This window comes from Anolis carolinensis, chromosome 3 (assembly GCF_035594765.1).
Source record: "Anolis carolinensis isolate JA03-04 chromosome 3, rAnoCar3.1.pri, whole genome shotgun sequence".
Lineage (NCBI taxonomy): Eukaryota > Metazoa > Chordata > Lepidosauria > Squamata > Dactyloidae > Anolis > Anolis carolinensis.
Genome location: NC_085843.1, coordinates 89,992,204 through 90,017,984, shown reverse-complemented (window position 1 = coordinate 90,017,984; position 25,781 = coordinate 89,992,204). Strand labels below are relative to the sequence as shown.

The following is a 25,781-nucleotide window of genomic DNA, read 5'->3' as shown; positions in this document are numbered from 1 at the left end:
GCTACTTCAGAAACTGACCATTTACATAATGTTTGAATAAATTTGGAATATTTGAGAAACATGCATTCCCCCTAACCATACAGAACTAGAATGCAAATAACATGATCCTATCAAGATATCATAATTATTCATGCCAAGGATCAGATCTGTAATTGCCTTTTTTTGGGGAAGGTTGCAAGAGAGTTGTAAAAATAGAATATATTGCAGAGATTATTATAACATAACATGCTCACATAACCAGAATTTGTAGGTATAATCGGTCCTTGGTTTCTCTCCCTTCATACCCCATTTCCATGGATATCAAATTCCCCAGATACTCAAGTCCCATTAGATACAACGGTATAATAAAACAGTGCCCCTTACATAAACAGGTTTGCTTTTTGGTGGGGTGGGGACAGAAGAGAATATTTTCAATCCATGTATGGTAGAATCTATGAATGCAACATCCCTGGGAATTGAGGGCCAGCGATATATTTCTATGTACATTTACTTAAGAGTAATCTTAGTTAACTGGATTTATATTTTCTATTTCATGTTTCAGGTCACAAAGTGTTGAAAACGACTGAACGAGTGAGACGATTTCATGTTTAATTAAATACAAACTATTTTAAAAATATACAATATATAAAAAACAAAATACACATGCTATATATATATATATATATATATATATATATATATATAGAGAGAGAGAGAGAGAGAGAGAGAGAGAGAGAGAGAGAGAGAGATGACTTCTGTAAAGTAATATGAAATGTCAAGCCTTGATGCTTAATTTGTGATGATTCAGAAATGTGTAAGGCTGAGATTGTTAGAAAATATTTTGGAACATATTATAAAATCCTTCATATTTTAAACAAAATTTTAAAACATTCACACAACAATCTAAAAATCTAATAATTTAGATATATGCAGTATTAGAAAAATTCTTATACAACACTCCGGAGATTGGAAACTTTTCTGCTTCTAGGCAGCCCTCCCCACTCTCAGATTTCATCTGTTATTTCCCTTTTACTTTTGTTGTTTCACATAGCTTTCTTCAAATTCTGTTGAAAACAATACACTGTTGACATATTATACATTTTACAATTTTTTCAAAAGTTTGTCTTTGGGTGCTGAGGTACTAAGAAATAACATCAAAGAATATGAATGGAAGCTCTGCACTAAATCCTATTTGTTGTTCTTTCTTTATACATAGCAATTGTATATATGCTTCCCCTACAACTTATTGGATAAGGAGGACTCCAAGGCTTAAAATAGTGTGCATTGTGCCTCGGTCTCTTTTGAAAAGATATAGTACAGAAAAAACAATAATTAGGACATATTTGGCATGGAGAAAATATGATAACAAAACAGCAAAAGGGAAAATCACAAAGGTATATAATTTCAGATAGTTCTCAAAAATAATAAAATAAACCCCAACAAGAAGATGGGATCATATACAATTCTTTTTCCACAGATTAAAACAGTTAAAAAACCCCCCACTTCAAATGTTAATTAGCCATTCAGCCCTAGCAGGATATCAATAATTCTGCTGCTGCTATTACTATTTAAGATTGCTGGATTGAAAACTCGAAATGGCTCCTGTATCTTAAATGTTTGTGTCAAAGAAGGAATCCAAGCAGATATTGTTTTTATTGTGGTTACATGCCAAGCAATACTTGCTAAAATTCCCTCTTGTAGGCAACATCCATTTTTTAAATTGGCACCCTATAAATGTTGCTACAACTGCATCCATGCTTTTCCATGATCTTTATTTATTTATTTGTTTGTTTGTTTGTTTGTTTGTTTGTTTGACTTGTATACCGCTACTCCCAATTTGGCTTGGAGCGGTTTACAGAAATAGATTAAAACAAAACAATTAGCTTTAAAATAACAATAAGAACAGACAGAAATGGGCAGCTCTTTCCTCAGTTTCTCTTTGTCTTTAACTCCACATCTCAGAGAGTTCTCAAAAACACCTCTCAGAATCTCCTTAGCTATTTTCTCACAGAACATCTCCAGAAAATGCCCTATGCTACTCTTAAGGCCCAAAACAGTGCTGTGCATAAGTAAGAAGTTACATGGCCTGTGTACTGATAGATTATTAAGATGTGTACATTGAAAAGGGAACCAGATAGTTTAAGATCAGTTTTCCTTAGCATGTATTAAGCAGAGCTACTGGCTGCATGTATATCATTGAGCGACGGTATTTCTGTTTGGGAGACGTGTCTCCTGGGTCCCTTGGCCAAAGCTTATTCCTTTTGCTGCAGGCTGGCAGGGGTGTGTGTGTAGTAACAGTGACTAAGAAGCTATTCCCTATTTTGATTTTCTGCCAGTGGCCCCCAGGGAAAGTATTACTCTAGAATATTTTGTGAAAATAATAATAAAGTGAAGCCTCAGGAATCAGATCCTACTGCTTTTAAGGTTCACCACTGCAGGAACAGATAGTTACACATACATACATCCACACACAAAAGCCAATCCAGGTAGAAAGGATGGGTAATCTTTTAATCTGGAGATAACCATTACCATATGGTGAACATAAACCTTGTATTCTCATTTCATTTTTCTAACATGCTATCATCTGAGCCACACATGAATGCTAAATATATTTATTTAATAATGAAGGCATGTTGTATCTCAGCCTGCACCTGATCTGTCAGGTGAGCCTGAGGTTGGGCCTATTCAGCCTGTGATTGTATCTGCACCTAACTGTCAGATGAATCTATATTGGAGCCTAGGATTCCCTTGCAGCCAGAGGTAAAGGATTTTGTACAGCCAGAGTTAGATGAGGCTCCTGTTCCTGAGGATTCTGGGAGTAGGCATACAATGGTTCCAAGCAGGCAGCTTGAACTGCATTCCTTGGGAGAGTCAAGGTTGAGTTATCCTTTGGCAGATGAGCATTCCAGTCTTGATAAGAGTAATGAGGTTGACAGAAAGCAAGCAATATGTCAACAGAGACAAGAAAGAGAGGTTTTGTGAAGTAGCAAACGGTTGCTAATGAGAAAGGGGTTTGAGCAAAGAGGCCTTGAATCTAGCTTTAAGAGGAGCCACTTCTGAAAGACATTTCAGAGGCAGTAACATTGCTTAACGAGAGGTTGCTCCTGTTTCATGGATTCTTGTTTCATGCTTCATGGACTCTTGCTTCATGTTACCTTTGGACTTTCATGCCAAGTTCTTGTAAGCCTTGTATCTTGAGTTTTGTTCCAAGCCTTGTCTTTGCTCCTGTGGATTTTGGATTATCAAGTCATGTCTTTGAAAGCCTTGCAGTTTGAATCTCTTGTCCTAGTTAAAGATCCTTTCTTTGTTCCAGTTTTTAATCCTGTTCCTTGGACTAATTTTGGTCAACTTGTTTGAAGTTTATTCTTGTTTTTGATTTTCATGGACCCTGGCTTCAAGATTCTCAAGTAACTTGTACTTTGTGGACTAAAACCTTGTTTTATTGACTTAGAACTTTGATTTGCTAATTCTTACATATATTCTTCAATAAACAGCTTGCATTGCTTATAGTCTGGGACTTTAGTGTGGTTTTGAGTGTCTCGGCAGCCTAGGGGTGCAACAGCCTGTTTGATTCTTTCTCTCTGTTCTCTCAATGCAATAAAATATATTTCTTTGTTTTTTGTTTAAGGAACAGCACAAAATAAACAAAATATTCAAGTAGAAATGAATGAATTAGGGTTCACACTCGAGTAAAGGAGGACATTGGAGCTACTTCTTCAGTCTTAGAGTGCTTCCAGACAGCACCAAATTGCAGGTTTAATAGGTAGGACAAAAAATCCGGGGACCTGAGAGCAAGGTTCGCACACAGACCTGCTGGTTCCAGAATTTGTGCCTGTGATGTCAGGACTTGCTGCTTTATTCTGAGATTTAGAAGCCCGCAAGATTGCTGCCACAGGAGTCCACTGGAAACTCTGGCGACTTTTTAAAAAAAATCAATGCGCTGATGCGAATATGCACATTGTTCACACAAGTTTTGTTCCTGGGTTATAAATGTAGGTTCCTCATTGGTTCTATCATAAAAACCTTGCAAAATTTGATTACAGGGCAAAGGCTTTGTCATGGCAAGAAGGACATCACCATCCACCCACAAACAAAGTTTTTGGCATGTAATCAACTTTTCCTATGTTTTTACAATAGAAGTACTGAGAAACCAAAATTTATAACCCAGAAATAAACCAGCATAAAAAATCCCATATTTTCTGAGTGCAGGGACATACAGAGATTTGAAGATCCGAATCTTCTGGCCAGAACCGGGATATCCCCACACTTTTTTATCTCTTGGGTTTTCAGCTTTGTAGCAATTCCTACCATGTTTTCAGCTGATGTCATCTAGCCACACTCCATTTTGAACCAGGAGTCCTGGGATAAAGGTACTGTGTAAATGGGCCCTTAGACTGAGGAGGAGCAGGGAAATTACCAAAGCCCCAAAAAGGAATAGAGTTAACTGGCCATAAAAAACAACACAGACAAGAATTGGAAAAATAGACTTAGCAGAAAAACTCAGTGCCATTGCACATACAGTAGAGTCTCACTTATCCAAGCCTCGCTTATCCAAGCCTCTGGATTATCCAAGCCATTTTTGTAGTCAATGTTTTATTTATTATTTATTTATTTACTACATTTATATGCCGCTCTTCTCACCCTGAAGGGGACTCAGAGCGGCTTACAAATCAAATGTACATACAATATATTATTAGCATAGCACAATATAAGCAATTAAATTACTATATTGTACTATATAATTTTATTGTAATATTATTAGTAATATTACATTTAATATATAATATATAATTAATATATCGTTTTCAATATATCGTGATATTTTGATGCGAAATTCGTAAATACAGTAATTACAACATAACATTACTGTGTATTGAACTACTTTTTCTGTCAAATTTGTTGTATAACATGATGTTTTGGTGCTTAATTTGTAAAATCATAACCTAATTTGATGTGTAATAGGCTTTTCCTTAATCCCTCCTTATTATCCAAGATATTCGCTTATCCAAGCTTCTGCTGGCCCGTTTAGCTTGGATAAGTGAGACTCTACTGTACTGCTAATCGTGGACTTGAGGCAGGCAGTTAGCCTACTGCTCTGTACATCTACATTAACACCTTCCATTTTTAGAGAAGAAAGATAAAAAGAAAAATCTACATATAAGAGAACTAAGTAAATACATTTGTGTGTGTGGGAGGGAATGCTTTATTACCCCATTTCCCTTAAAATGAGACCTACCCTGAAAATAAGACCTATCATGATTTTTCAGCATTTCTGAAAATGCTCAAAATATAATCCCAATTTCAAAAATAAGCGCTAGATACAGTTCATTTAAAAAGTCAATTTGGAAAAATAAGACTGCCCCTGAAAAAAAGCCCTAACACATCTTTTGGAGCAAAAATTAATATAAGACCCTGTCTTATTTTGGAAGAAACGGGGTATTTGGTGAGCACATTTCTCAGCTGTCCTGCTTTATGCTGATGAATGTTCTTGAAGAATCACAATGACTAAATTCATGGAAGATGTAAAATCTCTATTGACTTTGATGGCTGAGACTTTAGAAGATAAGACCTAAAACACCCGAAGAACAAAATGAACCATTTATAGTTTAAATTATTTAGTTTAAATAAAACATATTAAATGTTCAAGAATTTCATAATTATCCGTATTTACAAGAATGCTGATCATAGGGTTGGAAGTGAGGTTTATAGAAAGACTGAGAATGCAAGGCAAAGTTTATAAGTTTAGGGTGACATGCAACAGTGGAGGTGGTGGCAATGCCCGATAATCATGTTTTTCAGGTACTATGTCACGTTTTTTAGGTACCCCACCTTCAGGGAGCCCGCCAGCTGCCTGCTTCTTCATTTTGCCTGGAAGGCAGAAGTTGGCAGCTGGTAGGCTCCCTGGAGGCATTTCCATTTCCATTGCTGCCCTATGCTCTTCTTTACTTTGGGAGATTATTGCCTGCTTTCCTGTTGTCTCCTTTGAGAGATTGCTGCCTGATTTGAGGAACTTTGGGTTAGTTGATTTTGTATGATTTTTATTCCTGGTATGTTTGGCTTCATGAAGAGAGAGACGGAGAGACAGCAAGAGGCTGGAATGAGTACAGTATGAAGAAAATGATGCTAGTTCTGTCTCTTCACTTTATGCTTTGTTTTGCCTTGCTGTTACACTGGTCAACATGCATTTTATTGCCTAAAATATTTTTCCTTGCCACAACTTTGGTCTTCTACCATTTTAAAATTGGTATTTGTTTAATGTTGCATGTGAATGTGAAGGGTTTTGCCTTGCTATTACACTGGCCAACAAATATGTTTCCTTGACACAGTGGCTGGATGGAACCACTGTGCCTATCTCTGAACATTTTTCCCTTACCAATTTTCATAATAGATAGTTTAATGTTTTATGTGTCATTATTTTTACACTTTATTTGTTGTTTATCAAATACATTTTCTTATTTTAAAACACATAACAAACATGAGGAGAGGGTTCAGGGGGGCAGAGACGGTCCAACCGTCAGGCAATTTAGGCATTTGCCTGTGGCGCCACACCCCTGGGGGCGCTGTTGAGGCCCCCGGGGGGTGGCGCCACCCCCTCGCCTCCTTTACCTTCGGGACAGGCCTTCCAACTGGCCCTTGCTGTCCCGGCCTGACTGCCTGGGCCTTGCCACCATGCAGCCAGGCTACATGGGAGGCGTGGCCACGCCTCCACGCCACCTGGCCACGCCTCCCACACCATGCGGCCTGGCCACGCCCCCCCATGCCAAGACACCTCCTCCCAGGGCAGCAGCAGGTCGCCAGGCCATGCCCTCCGCATGCAACAGGTAGAAGCAGCGTCAACCCCTCCGCGATTCAAAACAGCACCTCCTGCCTCCTTCTTTCCTCCTTCCTTCATTCCTTTCTCCCTTCCCTCCTTCCTTTTTTCTCCCTTTCTTCTTTTCTCCCTCCCTCTTCCCTTCCTTCCTTCCTTCCTTCCTTCCTTCCTTCCTTCCTTCCTTCCTTCCTTCCTTCCTTCCTTCCTTCCCTCCTTCCCTGCTTCCTTCCTTCATTCATTCCTTTCTCCCTTCCCTCCTTCCTTTTTTCTCCCTTTCTTTTCTCCCTCCCTCCCTCTTCCCTTCTTTCCTTCCTTCCTTCCCTCCTTCCCTGCTTCCTTCCTTCCTTCATTCCTTTCTCCCTTCCCTCCTTCCCTGCTTCCTTTTTTTCTCCGTTCCTTCTTTTCTCCCTTCCCTCCCTCCCTCCTTCCTTCCTTCCCTCCCTCCCTGCTTCCTTCCTTCCTACCTTTCTTCCTTTCTGGATTCCTTCGCTCTTTTCCCCCTTCCCTCTTCATCCCTGCCTTTCTTTCCCTGCCTTTCGTTTTCCAGTCGACTCCTTTCTTTCTTCCGTTTCCTTGCTCTCCCCTCCCTTTCCTCCTCTTCCCCACTTTTAACTCAAGCTTTCGTGGCCTTGAAGGTAAAGGCTGGCTCGCTATGACGTTTCCTGACTCTATGGCCACATTCCAGAAGCATTCCATCTGTAAGTTTCCCCTTTATCTATGCCAGGTACCCTGCCTGAGGCAAGTGTGAATGTTTCAAATTGGCCAGATTGATTAACACCTCCCGACAAAGGATTCCCTCAGGCAGGAAATAGCCAGGCTTTGAAGCTGCAAGGCTTTTCAATGGCAACAGTCACACTGGCCTCTAAGAGCCTCAAGACCCTTCCTTTTCCCCCTTAGCCATTTAAGCTAAGGGGTAAAACCTGGACACAGTATATTATTTGAGAACATAGAAATGCTGTACCACTCACATCCACCATGTCAAACTACACAGAGAAGCCATTGAAATCCACAAGAAGCATGTGGACAATTTCAACAGAAAGGAGGAAACCATGAAAATGAACAATATCTGGCTACCAGTATTTTAAAACTCAAAAATCAGGACAGTAAATAAAGAACAATACACACAAAAACAGAGGAATTCCAGACATGAATCAATCAGGGGCAGCTCACACCTCCCAACAAAGGATTCCCTCAGGTAGGAAGCAGCCAGTCTTTGAAGCTGCAAGGCTATTCAGTGCTAATCAAGGTGGCCTATTGCAACATTCACACTTGCCTTCCAACCTGGACTTTCAACAAATATTTAAGCCCCACTTCCCTAGTTTCAAACAGACCTCACAACCACTGAGGATGCTTGCCATAGATGTGGGCGAAACATCAGGAGAGAATGCTTCTGAAACATGGCAATACAGACTGGGAAACCCACAGCAAACCAGTGATTCTGGCCATGAAAGCTTTCGACAACAGGTTCCAGAAGCATTCTCTCCTGACGCTTCACCCACATCTATGGCAGGCATCCTCAGAGGTTGTGAGGTCTATTGGAATCTAGGCAAGTCGGGTTTCTATATCTTTGAAATGTTTAGGGTGGGAGAAAGAACTCTTGCCTGCCTGAGGCAAGTGTGAATGTTTCAGATTGATTAACACCTCCCAACAAAGGATTCCCTCAGGCAGAAAACAGCCAGGCTTTGAAGCTGCAAGGCTTTTCAATGCTAATCAAGGTGATTAATTGCAATAGTCACACTGGCCTCCAACAGACAGACAAGAGTTCTTTCTCTAACCCTGAACATTCCATGGATATGTGTTGTAAAAGATTTTAATGGTCGGAATCATTGGGTTGCTGTGAGTTTTCCAGGCTGTCTGGCCGTGTTCCAGAAGCATTCTCTCCTGACGCTTCACCCACATCTATGGCAGGCATCCTCAGAGGTTGTGAGGTCTATTGGAATCTAGGCAAGTCGGGTTTATATATCGGTGAAATGTTTAGGGTGGGAAAAAGAACTCTTGCCTTCCAGAGGCAAGCGTGAATGTTTCAGATTGATTAACACCTCCCAACGAAGGATTCCCTCAGGCAGGAAACAGCCAGGCTTTGAAGCTGCAAGGCTTTTCAATGCTAATCAAAATGATTAATGGCAACAGTCACACTGGTCTCCAACAGACAGACAAGAGTTCTTTCTCCCACCCTGAACATTCCATGGATATGTGTTGTGAAAATTTTTAATGGTCGGAATCATTGTGTTGCTGTGAGTTTTCCAGGCTGTATTGCCATGTTTCAGAAGCATTCTCTCCTGATGTTTCGCCCACATCTATAGCAAGCATCCTCAGTGGTTGTGAGGTCTGTTTGAAACTAGGGAAGTGGGGCTTAAATATTTGTTGAAAGTCCAGGTTGGAAGGCAAGTGTGAATGTTGCAATAGGCCACCTTGATTAGCACTGAATAGCCTTGCAGCTTCAAAGACTGGCTGCTTCCTACCTGAGGCAATCCTTTGTTGGGAGGTGTGAGCTGCCCCTGATTGATTCATGTCTGGAATTCCTCTGTTTTTGTGTGTGTTGTTCTTTATTTACTGTCCTGATTTTTGAGTTTTAAAATACTGGTAGCCAGATATTGTTCATTTTCATGGTTTCCTCCTTTCTGTTGAAATTGTCCACATGCTTCTTGTGGATTTCAGTGGCTTCTCTGTGTAGTTTGACATGGTGGATGTGAGAGTGGTCCAGCATTTCTATGTTCTCAAATAATATACTGTGTCCAGGTTTTACCCCTTAGCTTAAATGGCTAAGGGGGGAACGGAAGGGGCTTGAGGCTATTGGGAATCGTGGGAGTTGTAGTCCAAAACACTTGGAGGGCCAAAGTTTGCCCATGCCTGGTAGGTAGGTGCACTTGCTGTTACATCTTTGCTGGAAAATAATTCTGTGTGCATTTAGAAAAGCATAAATACTATTTCAAGTGATGCATTATCATTTGATCATTTCATAGAATTCCAGCAGATTCTGAGGATGTGTAGGATGCATGGGAGTGGGAATTTATGAGTGGCTGTCACACAGCCATATAACCCAGAATACCAAGGCAGAATAACCTACCATATCTGCTTTGAACTGGGTTATCTAAGTCCACACTGCCCTATATCCCTGTTCAATGTTTGGTGCTAAATTTGCAAATATAGTAATTCCTACATAACATTGGAACCCTGGTGGCGAAGTGTGTTAAATCACTGAGCTGCTGAACTTGCAGACCGAAAGGTCGCAGGTTCAAATCCCGGTAGCGGAGTGACTGCCCGCTGTTAGCTCCAGCTCCTGCCAACCTAGTAGTTCAAAACATGCCAATGTGAGTAGATCAATAGGTACCGCTCCGGCGGGAAGGTAACAGCACTCCATGCAGTCATGCCTATGGCCACATGTCCTTGGAGGTGTCTACAGACAACACCGGCTTTTCGGCTTAGAAATGGAGATGAGCACCAACCCCCAGAATCAGACATGACTGAACTTAATGTCAGGGGAAGCCTTTACCTTTACCTTTTACATAACATTACCGTGTATTGAATTGCTTTTTCTGTTGATTTGTTGTAAAACATGTTGTTTTGGTGCTTAATTTGTATAATCTTAATGTAATTTGATGTTTAATAGGCTTTTCTTAATCCCTCCTTATTATCCAACATTTTTGCTTATCCAACGCTTTTATTTTTCAGTGAATGTTTTTTTGGGGGGGGGGGGCGCCAAAATTCTGTTCGCCTACACTTAAAAATTATCTAGGGCCGGCTCTGCAGGGGGGCAGAACGGATTAATAGCATTTCAACAGGAAATTGCTTTGAGATAAGAGTGTATTGAATTAGGAGCTCAGTCACAGAACTAATTAAACTCTTAAGTTAAGGTATCATTGTAGTTAAGAGGAAAATATTAGTATTGTTGATTTTAAAAAGATAACAAAGACAATATCTGCTAAAAACATGAAATGCTGCCTTTTATTTAACTGGAAGTATTTAACGCTACCGCAGTTGAATTATATAAAGAACTCTGAGTTGTACTGTTAGAGAGGATGTGAAGCATGAGAAATTTACATGCACATTTGATAGCAGTATTCTTGCTTCTTTAATTGGGAGATTTATTTATTTAATTTACAGTATTTATATTCTGCCCTTCTCTCTCTGAAGGGGACTCAGGGCGGATCATATTGCACACATAAAGGCAAACATTCAATGCCATAACATAGAACAGAGACAGAGACAGACGCAGGCACGGGCTGGCCTCGAACTCATGACCTCTTGGTCAGAGTGATTTGTTGCAGCTGGCGTATAAAATGTCACTGTCTTATGTGAGGGCTTGCTGCAAGGTTTGAAATTATATAGGATTGGGAAAGATGTCAATATAATTCAATTGATCAATGAAGAAAAAAGTTTCTGGAGCCTTGCTTTGATAAAAAATATGATATGACATGTTAAAGTGCTAACATGTTCTATGTTCAAAGCCACAAAACTCAAATAGCACCTTTTTAATATATCACCTAAATCATAACAATCTGTCTGTCTATCTGTCTGTCTATCTATCTATCTATCTGGCTTGACATGGCCTCCTATAGAAAAATAGGATGGCTGATTCTAACATCCCAATGATAGCAACTGTACATCATGGATAATTATGGTTAATTGCTCTGTTATTGTTGTAACAGCTGTTGACAACTGTTGGTTTTTGTCAATTTTTAATTATTTGCATGTTTATTTCTTAATTTGGTATTTGCTGATGCATTTAATAGCTGACTTTAACAATAAATTAAAAAGTATATTAAAAGAAAGCAAAACAAATGAAGGCACAGTGAGCTTTTAATTTATTTTAATTTGAAAAACTGTATTATTTGCCAGATGAGACTTGTCTGTGAGTTGTAAAGGTGGGGGAGGGTGATGACAATAGAACACAGTGCCTTTAGAGTTACTTGAAACAGTTACTTATATTGTTCTTTTTTTTGTCTAGTTTGATCCAAGCTTGGCAGCTTTTTCACATATTCCTTTTCTGTTGTGCCATCACCTATCCTCATCTTTTTTTCAGTGTTAGTCATCATTAGTTTGACAGCAGACAAAATTGTAAAGCAGAAGTCTGACAGTAGACAAAATTGTACAGAAAGGTGTTCGCTGTCTTACAATTGAACTAAATAATTTGTTGGTGGTGATGTGAAAAACACATTCTGCTTTTTATGTGCCGAGTTCAATGTCATTCTAAATCTTTACAAAGGACCATTTTTCAACTTTCTGTTGTCAATAAAAGGTTGCCCTTAAATGTTTACCTGACATTTTTTAGAAAGGGGAAAAAGAGAAATATAATGGTCTTAGATGACCTAAATCTTCTATTTTGCTACTATTTCTCTTCTTTCACTTTGTTGTATATTATAAATTTTCACTCTCAAATCACAGTATTTTTTTTCAGTCCATATGATAGATCTTACATTTAGAACTAGTGGAAGATTGCTTCTTTCATTCTTTTTCATTCCTTGACATAATTCAACTCCCATACACCAAGGGCCCTTTTACACATACAGTAAAAACCAAAAGTAACTGGGATAAAGGGGAGAGAGGCTAAACAACATTTGGGGAAACTGTGGATGGAATCGGGTAAACAGCTGAAAAGTATGTGCTTTAAAAGCGTGTTTAAAACCTGATTCTGCCCAAAAAATTCACACCTTCACATGAACTGTATATCCATGCAGTCATGAAAAACATGTGACTTCCTTCCCATCCCTGTATGAATTACTCCAGCACATGTGTTATAAAACCCCAAAATAGCTGATTGGACTATCAAAAGTGGAGCCATGGTCACACAGGTGGCTAAAAAGAAGCACAATTGGAAAGCAATTAGAACTCCCTGCAGTCATTCCTTTCCTTCTTATAATATTAAACAAAGCTTGAATTAACAGTTGGGTGAAGAGAGAGAGAGAAGTAATCTGCTTGTGTGTATATTGGGATCTCCACATGTGTGCATATGAGGTCCAGAGCATCTCGGAAAGATTTTTTTTTAAAAATTCCACCGGATGTCCCCCACCCACCCTCCATTTTGATCCGCTTCAAAGGAAAAGTGTAAGGTTTCCCAGGACTGACAGGTTTGTATGTGGACTTGCTGTCAAATCTCAGGATGTTTTGCCCCACTTTTTAAACTTGCATTTTGACACTGTCTGGAAGCATCCTATGATGAGACATTTTACTCCCAGGAGTTATGGAATACACTGTACTTTGAAACAGTGATGCCATAATTCTGGCTAACATTTGTTTTCATAAATTTTGCTTTCAGTCTTAACAGTGTATTTCAAGAATTAGGGGGATAAATAAAGTGGTGTTTTTTTCTGTTACCTTCAGACACTTGTTATATGGGATTTACAGAAAGGGTCTCTATAGGCTAGATTCAAGTTGCCTGCAGGCTCAACACAGGTCAGTGTGAAACAAAGGTAGTGGTTTCTTGTGCAGATGATTACGTGAGAAGTCATGGAATTGATTCAAGGCCTAGATGGTGCTTATACATATGGCAGAAGTTAGTCCCGAATGGGTTCTATGATCCATAGTAATTGTAGCATGACAGCAGCAGGTTTTTTTCAAGTATTTCCTCTGTAATACACTTGAGCAGATCATCAGAGTACTCCATCCCTTAATCTTCTGTGCAATGTGGTTTACATGAAAGCATGTTGATACGCATTTAGAAGTCTATTTCAGAGCATTTCCTGACTGTGGTTATTTCAGTTTAAAGTTCTTAAAATGAGCTGCAGTGTGTGTTCGCAGCGCATGTCATATAAACATATAAACAACACATTGTCAAGCTGCCTTTAAACTTCATTAAATTGGCAGTATAGATCAAAAATATCAAAGTCATTGTCAAGCTGAAAGTGTTTTTAAACACATTTCACTAGTGGTAAATTTGATTTATTTCCATTGCAAAATTTCCATTGTAAAATGGAAATACAGTGTCTTATATATGACCTCCAGAATAAGCAACAAATTCTTGTGCAGCAAGAAAATTAAGAGTCCAATACATGAGTAATTCATGCCTCCTCTGAAATAAGCTCTTTAGGATTAAGATTTTCAATGAATTTAGTCCACTCATAAACCTAAAAATACTACATCTATAATACATCTAAAAGAGGGAGGGAGGGAGGGATGGAGGGAGAAGTGGGTGATTCAAAGGACCTGATATCACAACTGAACTCAGCGTACATGAAGCAGAAGGCCCACAATTCTCATGTTATTCAGAAGTGGGAGGCTGTTCAGATGTTCGTAAAGAAGGCACTTGCTGTGAAGTAACAGGTGGTTTGAACACAGGAGAATCTCTCATTTCACCTTCTGAAATGATCCCAGCATCAGACAAAGGTGGAGCATTTTTCTGACACTGGACAACATCTGTTTCATGCTCCACAGACTGCACAGAACCAACTGAGATCTGAGGCAACCCCGATTTCCTTGTAGGCATAGGAAATCAATGTAAAAGTGATCAGCACTCTGGATGGTAACAAATACAAAAGTCCTTAGCCTTCTGGTGCATCTTGTTGTCAGACTTATTAATAGCATGGGAGGACAGTATAAAGGAGTTCTCAATATCAAGAGACTGACCCGGTTTCACAGGACATTCCACAGTGAGTTCTGATAATGGTCTGATGTCCCTGCTTATTCTTGGCAGGTGTAGAGGCATCAAAGGTAAGATACGTTAGCTGATGAAATAGACAGTGTTGGAAGCAGGGACACAAGGTAGAATGAGAGCGGAGGTCTTATGAAGAGACTTAGTCTCTTCCCCATGAGTAGCCACACTTAAGCCTTGCCCATAAAGGAGATCCTATAGTCACAGCTCTGTACTTATGCCTGCAGTGTAAATGCTTGCCAATGCCTACATGACTGTACAAAGTATTATTTTACCAAGACACAAAAGACACTTATAGTGGCCAAAATTCTCAGGACTTTTATCGACACACTCAACACACCTTCAAAACATACTCACATAGGCCAGAACAATAAAGCAACAGACAAAATCCAAAACGTGAAGCAAAATCATTGTTAGATAACCTGAGTAAGGAAAAAAGAGAGATCTAAAACACCATGAAAAATAGTTCTCAAATAGTCCATGGTGGAATTTTGAAATAATTTACCCTAGAAACTGTTTTTTTAATGTTGTGAGTGACTTTGCATATTAATCAAGATAAAATAGATAGAAACAAATGTGATAGTGATAATAATAATAATAATAATAATAATAATAATAATAATAATACCTCCTCCCCCCCCCCCCCCCCCCGCAGGTGCCACCTTGACGTGGTGGTGGGGCTTAACTGCTCCAATGATGACTGAGGGCTGTGCTGGTGGTAGTGTAACTACCGGCAGGTCCAACCAAGCCAGAGAGGCCTCAGTTGAGGAGCAGAACTAAGAGTACCTAACCCATTAACATTATGGAGAATCAAACCAAAACAAAGTCTATACTGGCTCGGTCGTCGCCCAGGATAAAAAGGACCGCAGTGGATGCTGCTGATTCTGGACATCCATCAACAAGTGGGCTACAGAATCAAAATACAAATGAACAGTCACAGAAGCGGCAGAAATATACAATGCCAGAAAACCGCACAGTTATGAAATGCTGTTACAACTCTGAACCTCAAAAGTGCTGCTACCAAAAAAGGATGCATTGGCTATGGAAACAAGAGTACCCTGACTCACAGATAACAGAACCTCAAGTGGCCGACCAATGAAGATTCATAATCAGAAACAAAGTGTTCAGTGAAGTTGAACTTGAAGAAATCCAGAAAATCTGCAAAGCAAATTACCATCAGACCACAGCACAGACAGCAGCAGAGACTCCAGCAACACTTGGAATGGTGCAACAGATTGAACCAGAAGAAAGTGTGGAGATTTGCAAGAATTTGAAGAACCAGTACTTGAAACACCTGTTGAACCACCAGGAACCTTGACAGCAAGACAACAAGAGCTCAAGGATAAGATCATGACTCATGCTGCAGCAAATGCAATAAGAAAGTGGCTCCCAACTCTAAAAACAGTGCCCAAGAGACACCTGGCACCTCTCATGAAAGATGTGAATACAGTACTCTCCACTGTCCAAATAACATCAATTGAACAAACAAACCAGTATGTCTACAGTGCAGCAGTGATAATAACAGAAGAGCTTGGGCTCCTACAACCAAGGCAGCCCCAAAGAAAATCGACTGGAAAACCAAAATGGAAGGTCAGGCTAGAGTTGAAAATCAAGAAACTTAGATCAGATGCAATTAACCTGAAAAATAGGAAAGAGAAGAAACTGAAGAATGACAAAATCAAGCAATACCTGATCAGAAAGTACTGGCTGAACACCAGAAAAATTGAAGAAGCTTTGGAAATCGTGAAAGAACAAAGTACAGTAACAGCCAGAAAAATTGAAAGATATGAAGCCAGAATCATCCAGTAAAGACAAAATCAATTGTTTCAATCAGACCAAAGACGATTCTACCAGAGTCTGAACCAAACAACAGACACAGTAACCATAAAGCCAGAGAAAACTGCAACAACGAAGTTCTGGAAAGAGCTTTGGGAAAATAATAAGAACTACAACAAAAACGCTGGGTGGATAAAGGAGTTTGAAGGAAAATTCTCACAGAACAAAATGGAACAGATGGAAATAACAACTGAAATGATCAGCAAACGAGTGCAAAATGTCAAGAACTGGACATCGCCTGGTAATGATCAATTTCATGGATTTTGGCTCAAACATCTGATTATTTTATGTGGAAAAATGGCCCAACAATTCAATGAGATGCTGCAGAAAAGAAGTATCAGTGAATGGCTAAGAACTGGAAGAACATACCTGATACAAAAGGATCTAGCAAAAGGAGCAGCACCAGGAAACTACAGGCCAATAACGTGTCTGCCCACTATGTTTAAACTACTGACTGGCATCATAGCTGACAAAATTCAAGACTATCTTGAAGAAAAAAACATCTTGCCAGATGAACAGAAAGGCAACAAACGGGAAAGCAGGGGCACAAAAGACCAGTTATTGATTGACAAAATGGTTCTGGAGAACTGTAAAAGCTGAAAAGCTAATCTTCACATGACGTGGATTGACTACAAAAAGGCCTTTGACTCACTCCCACACAGCTGGATCATCAAGTGCCTGGACGCCATCTGGATTTGTAAAAATGTTGGCACCTTTATTGAAAACATGATGGAGCACTGGAAAACTGAAATGTTTGTTGGAAATGAAAGCTATGGACTTGTCAACATCAGGAGAGGAATTTTCCAGGGAGACTCATAGTCCCCTCTGCTTTTCATTATTGCCATGATCCCTCTGTCAAAAATCTTACAAAAAACAAATCTCGGCTATCAAACATCTAAGAAATCTCACAAAATTTCGCATCTGATGTACATGGATGACCTGAAGATGTATGGGAAAACAGAAACTGAAATCCAGTCTCTGACCAACACTGTCCGAATTTTTAGCACTGATATCAGCATGGAGTTTGGTTTGGACAAAAGTTCGACAGTGGCATTAAAGAAGGGAAAAAATCATTGAAAGTGAGGGCATAAATATGCCTAATGGCCAAACAATAAAGTGTCACCAGCCAGAGGCCTAAGATATACTGCTGGCATCATAACCTGGACACAGGTGGAACTGGACAATTTGGAGAGAAAAACAAGAAAACTCATGACAAACAGTCAAAGAAGAAGAATGTGCCCTGGCAGAATATGTAAAGTAAAGTGAAGAACCTGCTTTGATTGAAGTCAAAAATCAGAAACTCCTCAAAGCACAGCAGACAAAGAATCAGTACAAGAAAACCGCACCACAAACTAGAGCTGACAGCTGGCACAACAAAACACTGCATGGAAAGTTCCTTGACAAAATTAAAGGAAAAGCTGATAAGGAGAAGACCTGGCTATGGCTCACGAATGGGACCCTGAAGAAGGAGACAGAAGGCCTGATCCTTGCAGCCCAGGACAAATGCAATTAAGACCAAGATCGAAAAATCAGCTGATAACCCAAAATGCAGACTGTGCAAGGAAGCTGACGAAACCATTGATCATATCCTCAGCTGCTGTAAGAAAATCGCACAGACAGACTACAAACAGAGGCACAACTATGTGGCCCAAATGATTCATTGGAACTTATGCCTCAAGTGCCACCTCCCAGCAGCAAAGAACTGGTGGGATCACAAACCTGCAAAAGTATTGGAAAATGAGCACGCAAAGATACTGTGGGACTTCCAAATCCAGACTGACAAAGTTCTGGAACACAACACACCAGACATCACAGTTGTGGAAAAGAAAAAGGTTTGGATCATTGATGTTGCCATCCCAGATGACAGTCGCATTGACGAAATACAACAGGAAAAACTCAGCCGCTATCAGGAGCTCAAGATTGAACTTCAAAGACTCTGGCAGAAACCAATGCAGGTGGTCCCGGTGGTGATCAGCACATTGGGTGCTGTGCCAAAAAATCTCAGCCGGCATTTGGAAACAATAGACATTGACAAAATTATGATCTGCCAACTGCAAAAGGCCACCCTACTGGGATCTGCGCGCATCATCCGAAAATACATCACACAGTCCTAGACACTTGGGAAGTGTTCGACTTGTGATTTTGTGATATGAAATCCAGCATATCTATCTTGTTTGCTGTGTCATACTATGTCTTTGTGTCAATAATAATAATAATAATAATAATAATAATAATAATAATAATAACAACAACGTTCAGAAAGTTCCTATGATGCTACTGTTGCTTGTTGCAAGGAGCCTTTAACTCCTGAATGACAGCATGCTGCCTCCACTCCATGCCCTCCACCACCCCACCACCCAGCTACTTTAACACTTGAAAGGCGGCTTGCTGTGAGGAGCTTTTAACACCTGAATGGCTGCTTGCTGTGAGGAGCCTCCACAGCTGCCCCCTTGGGCTTCATCGATATTTTATTGTTGGGCTCTAGCTGGGTTGCTACTGTATTTGCGGCCCAGGGGAATCTGGACACCACCCACACTGAGTTGTCACTGGAAATCTGACCCAATATTATCAAAATTCTCCATCTTGGATCCCCCCCTTTGGCCCAACTACCCCATTCTGTCACTCTGGGTACCCAGGGGCTGAAAATGCGAGAGTCATTGGGGTGGGAGGGGGAAAAAACAAGAGGAAGACCTAGGAGGAGAGGTGTGAATATCAACACTATTTCATCAGCGAGAACCAATGCATGACTAGGGGGAGAGACTGGGACAACCTTACCACCATCATTGAGAGAATACATGTCAAAATAAATGATAGGCACTTTTTATGTATTTTAATTGTTAATCTGTCTTTGATGCTAATTATGTTATAGTGTAGTTATGATTTATTTGAGTATTTGTATTCTTTTTCATTTTAATGTTAATTCTTCTGTTTTGTTATAAGTTTATCAGCGTTGTTTTGTATTATTTTGATCTGTTTTGAATTGTATTAAGGCATTTAATGTTTTCCTAATTGTATGTAAACCACCCTGAGTCTCCTCGGGGAGAGAGGGTGGTCTATAAATAAAGTTTTATTATTATATTATGATTATTGCAGCAGATGAAAAAGGGCTGAGGTTTATGTAGGAAGTATGGTATAAATGTAGGATATAGGCAGGGCTAATGGGAATATATGAAAGAGCTCTAGATAATCCCAAACGATGTACTGCACAGGCACGAGTAATCTAAATGTGTGAGTCACAGAGACCACAAAGAAGAAAAATAAGATCTACTGGTTTGAATTCATTAACATTAGTTATGAACTCTAATTAATAATTAACTAAAATTAGCAACTACTATTTTAAAGGCAGGGGAGATCTCCAGTACTCTCTATAAACTATAAATATACCCTCTGCTATACTCTCTATATCCTTCCACCCAGATCATTCTGTAGGATGCCTTCTTTACTGACAGTCTTTGAAGGAAGCAACATACAAGCTTCCACTTATTTCCTCCAGAAAAAAATGGTTCATAAAATTGACTCCCCAGATGCTGTTGAACTTCAATTCCAGAAGTCCTAGCCAAATGGCCAACTACTACAATCTCAGAGATATGGTTCACAAATATTTAGGCAGCCTAATCTAGAAGCAACTATTTAGAAATACATGTGAAATAACATTTCAGTCTGATGACAGTGAATATAAAATATGATGAAAAAGAGAAGCAGATGGTATTGAGGAGGAGGGAGCAAAACCAAGAGCGTAAGAGCATCTTTAATACATAGAAGAATCAACACTTCAAATAGCTCAATGGAAACTGTAGCTATTAGATGTACCTGTCAAGGGGAAGGGAGACCTTACACTAGACCAGCTGCCAAGAAAAGTGTAAAGCATTATTCAATGTTTATGAAGAGCAGCAAACGAAGGTTTGTGTATCTATCCCCCTTAAAATGTTTTTTTCTCTGCCCCACACCTTATTGATAATACCAGAAAAAAATATTGGGAATAATGTTGCATATTCTTATTATTTATATATTATTTATCTATCTATCTATCTATCTATCTATATATATATATATATATATGGATAAAGTTGTTTGCACAGTGACTATAACAACAAAACTAAACGTCCCAGAAATACAAAACTTGGCAACACAATGCAAAATCCTTGCCTCCCAGTTACAACACAACCACACCACAAAACCACAATCCGGACCCACAAAACTCACAACAACGCATCATGACTAACAACGCAACTAACCCCCCCAGAAATATGAAACTTGGCAACACAATGCAAAAGCCTTCCCTCCCGGTTGTAACAACACAACCACATTACAAAACCACAATCCGGACCCACAAAACTCACAACAATGCATCGTGACTATAACAACACAACTAAACACCCCAGAAATACGAAACTTGGCACACAACTAAACACCCCAGAAATACAAAACTTGACAACACAATGCAAAAGCATTGCCTCCAGGATGTAACAACACAACCACACCAGAAAACCACAATCTGGACCCACAAAACTCACAACTTTGCATTGTGACTATAACAACACAACTAAACCCCCCAGAAATACAAAACTTGACAACACAACGCAAAAGCCTTGCCTCCTGGTTGTAACAACACAACCACACCACAAAACCACTATCCAGACCCACAAAACTCACAACAACGCATCGTGACTATAACAACACAACTAAACGCCCCGGAAATACGAAACTTGGCCACACAACACAAAAGCCTTCCCTCCCGGTTGTAACACACAACCACACCACAAAACCACAATCCGGACCCACAAAACTCACAACAACGCATTGTGACTATAACAACACAACTAAACCGGATTGCCATCTGTCTGAGAGGTTTGGGTGGATTCTTCCTCCATGACAAAAAGAAAGAAAGGGGTTGGACTGGATGCAAACTACAAATTCCAGCACCCCATGGCATGGAGTCCATGCATTTCAATGAGAGGCTTCTTCCTTCTCCCTTTACCCACCATCCAACCCACTGACCCAATTCCATGGCTCCGCAGGCAGGAAAGGCTGGAACGGATAGAACGAAGGAAGGAGGGAGGGAAGGGAAGCGAAGGAACGCCAAAGACAAGAGCTCTCCCTCTCTGCCCGGAAGGCCAAGAGCAAAAGGGAGAAAAAGACAATTGATCCGGTTATATTTACCCTCCTTTCTGACTAGCGAGCTCAGGATCGGAGCAGAGAAAGGGAACAGCATAGGAATAAAGGAAACATCTATCCATCCACTCACCCACTAATAATAAACACCTACACAGGCAAGAATCAGCCATGCACTAAGGCTACAAGGCCATTGAGTGCTCATCCTCCTCCCCAATCCCTACATTCACACTTGGCCTCCAAAAAACCCCCAATTACAATAATAACAATGACAACAGCAACAATAAGAATCAACACCATCACAGGCAAGAAGCAGCTAGCCACTGAGGCTGAGAGGCCAGTCAGTGCTACACTGGGCCTCCAAAAAACAATACAGTAGCATCTAACTTATCCAACCTTCATGACCACTACAACAACAACAATAATAAACACCTACATGGGCAAAAAAAAAAAAAAAGACTATTGTACCACAATAAAAATATAAACCGCACTCAGCAGAATCAGACATCACGATTAACAACAAACCAAAGACAACAGGGATCTCAAGCAATTATCAATCAACACAAAAATTGAAGAAGGTAACAGATTTCAAATACTACTACTAATGTGAGTATAAAGAAGGGTGGAGGTCACAGCATAAATACAACCTATTGTAGACTGACCAACACCACCAGACTAAGCCACAGCAATGTGTGGCCGGGCACAGCAAGTATTATATAATATTATTATTTTTATATTGTATTTTGTAGCTTGAAAACTACATCCTCTACTCAATTGTTAATTGGCCATGCCCCATCTCCTTTTCAGGGAGCCAGTTGAACATTGGGCACCTAGTTTCTGCTGTAGAGCCCCCAAGAGAAGTACGTCTGTGTATGGGAATTCCTACGATCTCTGTGAGGGGGAGGTATGACGGTAGGCGAGGCTGAATACTAGAGTCGACGGAAGACTCGGCCCCCCTCTGACCTGCGGTCTATCCCCAAGTGCACTTATGACAGTTTCTTCCCCTTCTATCCTGGTGTTAGTGAATGCTACCCTGTTTCCCCGAAAATAAGACAGGGTCTTATATTAATTTTTGCTCCCAAAGATGCACTAGGTCTTATTTTCAGGGGATGTCTTATTTTTCCATGAAGAAGAGCTCACATTTATTGTTGAACAACAAAATGAACATTTATTATATACTGTAAAGTAGTTGTCATCACAAACCAGCATAACCAGACAAACTATGAATCCTATCAAGAATTTCTTGTTACTACCATTATTTACATGTACAACAATCTATGGTACCTCTTGCAGTTTAGGTTTCACAAGGTTTCCACGCTGATTTCTCTCTATTCTAGTTTCAATGTAGTCATGAATGATGAATAATATAATATACTATAATAATAATATGATAATATAATAATAATATAATAATATACAATATATTAATGAGATAATATAATAGGATATAATAATAACAGAATATGATAATAATAATAATATGGTAGTAATAGGATAATATAATAATGGGATATAATAACAATAGCATAATAATATAATAATATTAGGATAATACAATAGAATAATAGAATAATAGAATGGAATAGAATGATATAAAATATATTAATAGGATAATATAAAATGGAATATAATAATAATAACAGAATATGCTAATAATAATAAAATAATAATATGATAATATAATATATTAGTATAGAATGATATAAAATATATTAATAGGATAATATAAAATGGAATATAATAATAACAGAATAATAATATAATAATATGAAAATATAATAGAATAATGGTAATAATAATAATATAATATTATAATAATAATAATAGAAAAATATGACATAAAATATATTAATAGGATAATATAATAATGGGATATAATAATAGTAACAGAATATGATGATAATAATATGGTAATAGAATAATAGTATAAAATAATAAGTTTCATGGCATAGGATAGGAATAAGGATGAGAGGAGAATCCCAATACATCCTGTACCTTTAAGAAGCTGAAGGAGCAGGACGAGTGGAAAGGGTGTTCAAGCCATCTTCCTTCCCTCCCACCCTCCCTTGCCCTGGCTCCAGGAGCCAATCAGAAGGCTTGGGGGCGAAGGGAGCATGGCCAGGACAGAGCCTTGTCTCGGAAGGAAGAAATGGCAGCGCAGCAGCAACCACGGAAGGTTTTTCAAGTCGCGGCTGGGGGACAGGCAGGGAGGCACAGAAAGCAAGCACTTTCTCTCCCTCCCTCCCTCCGGTGTGTATGAGTGCTGCTTTAGCCCTGCAGCCATGCTTCCCAATGGAACTCTGTTGCAGCCTTAGTTGCTAGGTCTTACTTTCAGGGGAGGCCTTATATTTGGCAATCCACCCAAACCCCTACTAGGTCTTATTTTTGGGGGAGGTCTTATTTTAGGGGAAACACCATGGAGACACTAGGACTCTCGCTCTGTAGTACTGGGCCCACGCATCAGGCAGGACACACGTTAGACTTGATCTTCAGCGCAGGAATTCAAGTGACCCAAGCCTTTATTATAGAGGTTCCATGGTCGGATCACTGTGCCCTGAGGGTCAGGCTACAGCATGCCTACCCACCTGGCAAGGGCACCAAGCCAATTTGGGCTCGCCAAAGAAGACTTATGGAACCTAGTAGGTTCCGGAATGCTCTGAAGGATCTGGAGCCTGTCAGCGACTCGATCGATGTGCAGGTGGACACATGGAACATCAGGCTATCCAATGCACTCAACGAGATCGCCCCTAGATGCCCTCTCCAACCCCGCCAAAATAGGTCTCCTTGGTTCACCAAGGAACTTCGATTGATGAAGCGGGAAAAGAGACGGCTAGAGGGCGTGTGGCGAGAACTTCATGACAGAGCTTCGAGATCAGCTTATAGGGCATTTATGGAGTCCTATGAGCATGCCATCATCGAAGCAAAGCGAGTATATTATGCCTCTTTGATAGCATCCGCCAGCTCACGCCCAGCAAAATTGTTCAAAATAATTAGATCTTTAACGACGGTTCCTACCAACCCAAAAAGTGATGATCAGGCCCCTTCAGCCGAGGCTTTCCAAAGCTATTTTGTTGACAAGATCTCACTACTACGCTGGGACCTCCCTGCCACAATTGATACAAGGAGAGAACTTGAGACTCCATGGTCACTTGCTGGGCCCACCCTCGACTGGTTCATCCCACTGGACGCAGAGGCTGTTGATAGGCTCATAGCTGCAGCTAGACCGACCACTTGCTCCCTCGATTCGTGTCCCTCCTGGTTGGTAAAATCCTGCTTGGAGGGATTACGTGACCCTCTGTTGAAGATAATAAACAGCTCCCTTGAGCAAGGAGTCTTTCCAGAGGGTTTAAAAGAGGCGGTGGTCTCTCCCCTGCTGAAGAAACCAGATTTAGATCGTTCGGTTCCCTCCAGCTATCACCCAGTTTCGAACCTCTCGTTCCTGGGCAAGGTGATTGAGTGGGCAGTAGCAGAGCAGTTGCAACAGTTCCTAGACAACACAGCCGGATTAGATCCCTTCCAGTTCGGCTTTCGTGCAGGGCATGGGACAGGGACTGTGCTGGTCTCCATCACGGTTCATCTTCGATGCCAGCTTGATCAGGGCGGGTAGGTGTTTCTCGTGTTATTGGACCTCACTGCAGCATTTGACACAGTCGATTATAATCTTTTGACCCACCGCCTTGCCGTGCAAGGGGACAGCTTTAAATTGGCTGGCCTCCTTTCTTCACAACCATGGACAGCGAGTGGAGAGGGGAGGCCTGGTCTCTGAAAGGTCCCCTCTACTTTGTGGGGTGCCTCAAGGGGCCATTCTCTCCCCTCTGTTGTTTAACATCTGTATGCGACCACTTGCTCAGCTGGTCCGAGATTTCGGGCTCGAGTGTTATCAATATGCTGACGACACTCAGCTTGTGTTAAAGATGGAAGGCCGACCGGATTCTGTACAATTTTCGACAATTTTCATCAGTGCCTCAAGGCCATTATTGGATGGTTGCGTTCCAGTAGGTTGAGGGTGAATCCAGCAAAGACGGAGATTCTATGGCTGGGCCGACTGAGCAGTGGGGATATCCAGTTGCCAACCCTGGATGGCAAAGCGCTACGCCCGTCCTCACTAGTAAAGAGTCTGGGAGTCCTCTTGGACCCTTCACTGACGATGGAGGCCCAGGTCTCAGCTGTTAGCAAAACCGCCTTTTTTCATCTTCGGCAGGCTAGATGGCTAGCCCCCTATCTGTCTAGGGACAACCTGGCTACGGTGATCCAGGCTACGGTCATCTCAAGACTGGACTACTGTAATGCCCTTTACATTGGCCTTCCTGTGTCGGTGATCCAGAAGCTCAAATTGGTGCAAAATGCAGCTGCCCGGCTCCTTGCGGGAGTCCCGATGAGATGCCACATAACACCAATCTTACTGCAGCTGCATTGGTTACCAATTGAGCACCAGATCACTTTCAAAGTGATGGC

The 25,781-nt window shown here is 40.5% G+C and overlaps 1 protein-coding gene across 15 annotated transcripts in view; it reads right to left on the bottom strand.

The window, feature by feature from the left end:
• The window catches only part of dmd (dystrophin), a 1,684,732-nt gene that overhangs the window by 501,270 nt on the left and 1,157,681 nt on the right, over window positions 1-25,781 (bottom strand). The gene's annotated exons all lie outside the window — the stretch shown is intronic.